Raw genomic sequence first — 3,866 nt, forward strand, 5'->3', positions numbered from 1 at the left:
CAAGGTTATTTCGGTTGTGGTCTACTTCAGCATACTTTCAGCTAGCAAAACCATTCAGGTGTCAAAGTCTTCAGCATATTCAGGGCGATCTTTCAGCAATTCGCATCCACACATGCATTTTCGACAGGAAATGCAGTTTTCTAGTTATTATAATGATTTTTTCCATCTGTTTTTCGGCACTTAATTTCTTCAGCATACTTTCAGCTACAAAAGCCATGCAGTTATCAAAATGTTCAACTCTCTAATGATATTCCTGCTTGTATTTTTATTGTTTGTAACATTTATACTTTTTAAATTATTTAGCTTTTTTCAGCAGATTTTGCCCCATTCAAATGAGTAGGAAAAATTTTCACATCTTAATATCTTCAGCATACCTTCAGCTATTTCAGGTATCAAAATTTTGAGCTCTCCAAGGACATTCATGCTTCTCTTCAGAACTTTTCTGAAGTTCATACTTTTTAAAAAAAATTAGCTTTATTTTGAAAATCTTGCCCCATTCAAATGAATGGGAAACGTCTTCTTCAGCATACTTTCAGTTATCAGAATGTTCAGCTCCTCAAGGACATTCATGCTTCTCTTCAGAACTTTTCTGAAGTTCATACTTTTTAAAAAAAATTAGCTTTATTTTGAAAATCTTGCCCCATTCAAATGAATGGGAAACGTCTTCTTCAGCATACTTTCAGTTATCAGAATGTTCAGCTCCTCAAGGACATTCATGCTTCTCTTCAGAACTTTTCTGAAGTTCATACTTTTTAAAAAAAATTAGCTTTATTTTGAAAATCTTGCCCCATTCAAATGAGTAGGAAAAATTTTCACATCTTAATATCTTCAGCATACCTTCAGCTATTTCAGGTATCAAAATTTTGAGCTCTCCAAGGACATTCATGCTTTTCTTCAGTATGTTTCTAAAATTCATACCTTTGAAATATTTAGCTTTATTTTGAAAATCTTGCCCCATTCAAATGAATGGGAAACGTCTTCTTCAGCATACTTTCAGTTATCAGAATGTTCAGCTCCTCAAGGACATTCATGCTTCTCTTCAGAACTTTTCTGAAGTTCATACTTTTTAAAAAAAATTAGCTTTATTTTGAAAATGTTGCCCCCATTCAAAATAATGGGAAAATTCTACTTCAACATAATTTCAGGTAGATATGCCTTTCAGGTGTCAGAATGTTCAGCATTTTCAGGGCGATCCTTCAGCACACAGCATCCACAGACATTTTCAACAGGAAATGCATTTCTCTAGTTGTTATTCTGAGATCTTCCACCCATTTTTTGGCACTTTATAAGTCCAGCATACTTTCAGCTATACAGGCCATTCTGAAGTGTACCTGTTCAGCTCTTCAAGGACATTCTCAAGGAAATTCCTGCTTGTATTCAACTTTTTTATAACATTTATACGTTTTAATGTATTCAGCTTTATTGTTTACAATACAACTCAGGATGATCTTTCAGCTTACCAGCATCCACACGCATTTACGACAGGAAATGCATTTTTCTAGTTAGTTGATTGATGTGTTAAAGTAGAACCACAATGCCTCACTGCTTCCTTCCCTGTAAAAGTGAAGCCAAAATATTGCCACTAAGGGGGCGGTCATCTTGCTTTTGTGGCATAACCAGATCATGGGACCCTGACGAAGGCTTCATGCCACAATGCTTTGGTCTCATTAGAGTTGCTCAAAACACTAAGTATTTCTGGACTTTGTTTTCCAGTTTTTTCCTTGTCTGTGCATCTTGGCAGTGTTTGAAGTTGTGCCAGAACTTTTATGCTATGCCCAGTGTTGGAGCCATGGTATCAGGCCACCAATCAAAGCTGTCACCCATCTGAAATACACCCCTTTTTATATAATCAAATAACTAATTAAGACATACTATACAGGAAAATAAGCACTTGTGCAAAAATCAGCATGATAATATCTACCTGAAGTGGCAGAATCACCTTTTTATTAATTTTTAGTCTGGCTTGTTTCCCATTCACTAACATGGAGGTGGTAGGGTTAATGATCTATACTGCAACCAGCCACCAGGGGGCTTCACTTATGGGAGCTGTTGTGTTACCATCTTTATGCACAGTCTGTGGTGTACACTTTTTTGGTTATACCTTGCGAGGAAGAGTTTGAGTTTTATACCATGGGACATGTTGGGGAAAAGTGAGGACATTTTGGCCAGTCCTCAGTTTCTGATGCCTTCTGGCTGTTTGAGCGTTAAGACTTGGGTTTTAGGGTTCAGGTTAAAATCTTGTTCAGGTTAGGGTTAGGGCAAGTCTCCAGTAAAATTAATGCAAGTCAATCTCATGTTGTCTGAAGTAATGGAAGTGCTCTTGTATGTGTGTGTGTGTGTATGTGTGTGTAAGCCTCACCAAGCCTTCCTAGAGCAGAGATGGTTCGAGAAGCTAAAACAAGGCCATCCACCTCAGTGGGGAAGAAGACCATCAAGAAGCTACGTCCAAAGACAGGTGGGTATGAGTTTTTGTGAAGTTTACTATAGCTTGATGTCGTGATAAAGAAGTCCAAGACTTATCTCCCAAGACAGGCATGTGCAACCTAATGGAGATTTCTTTTTGTGCAGGTAATGAATCAAATTGTCAGGGCGTCAAACTCAGCAGCACAGTGACATCTGGTCATTTGAAAAAATTAAAATATTTGTGAAATCTGTACTATTCGTGCTCAGAAATTCTAGAGTAAAATAACTCAAAATGGTAAAGAAGTCTACATATATTTTTGTTGCCATAAAATATAAATGTACCTTATGGATGTAGTGGACCCATATACAGTATTTTAACTTGGTTGATATTTCCATGTGATATGTATTAACCTAGTCTATTAATTTTACTGCATTATTATTATTTGGTATCAGGGAAATGTTTTTCTATTTCTCAGTCTACCTCACCAATTATTCCCTGCTCTTCTTAATAAACCTGTCACATAAGATTTAGCTGCAGTACTTTTAAAAATGTTAAACTGAACCGAGCTCTCTCTGAAGCAGCGGTGACGTTTGAAGCTTTGGATGCCAATAGTCGCATAGCGATCTGCGTTTAACACAAGGTGTCACCAGCAGTGCTTTACACAGACTCTTGATTCTCATGACTTGGACTTGAGCACTAATGACTCAGTATTTGACTTGGACTTGAGCCTTGACCGCATTTAGACTCAAGAAGACAAAGACTCAGACTTTTTTCTTTTTTGGAATAAGCCATAATAATTTGGCATGAGATACTGATATTAAAACCTCTTTGCACTTTCACTATACTGTATCTGACAGACTTCCATCAAAGTGTACACTCTGCCTTTCTATAAATGCTTTTTATCTATGAAATCACTAAGCAATGTGGTGATGCAGTACACTGTTTGAAAGTTTGGAAGCTCAGGATTTGAAACCTGCAAACCGGTAAATGATGTGGTATTCACAGCAGTTATGATAATCTCATTTGCAACATAAGTACTGAATAAGAAAATGGTAGCAAGTATACTCCTTTTGAATTGGCGAGAGCTCTGTCAATTTTGTTTAATGTGGACCCTGATGACTTCACTCGGACATTACTGAGTATTTTTGGGGACTCAAACACTGGGGACCCGAGGCTTAGTGACTTGACCACACACTGGGTGCCACACAGTACTTTGAAACAGTGTGTTTCACAAGGTTGGTATCATCTCTGCAACAAAAGCCTATGTCTAATAAAACAATCAAATGTCAGAAACCAGGCTGACACAGCATTTCCACATCTTCCCTTCGTTTCCACCTCCAGTCCAGAGAAATTCTCAGTCAGTTGGGTGTGACCCAGGAAACTTTCCTCAAGGAAAAGCGCATCAGGGGTGAAGCTGCATCCACCTCACACCCAGCTGCAGTCTCCTATTGCTCCTTCATGC

Source organism: Monopterus albus, unplaced genomic scaffold, assembly GCF_001952655.1.
Source record: "Monopterus albus unplaced genomic scaffold, M_albus_1.0 scaffold394.1, whole genome shotgun sequence".
NCBI lineage: Eukaryota > Metazoa > Chordata > Actinopteri > Synbranchiformes > Synbranchidae > Monopterus > Monopterus albus.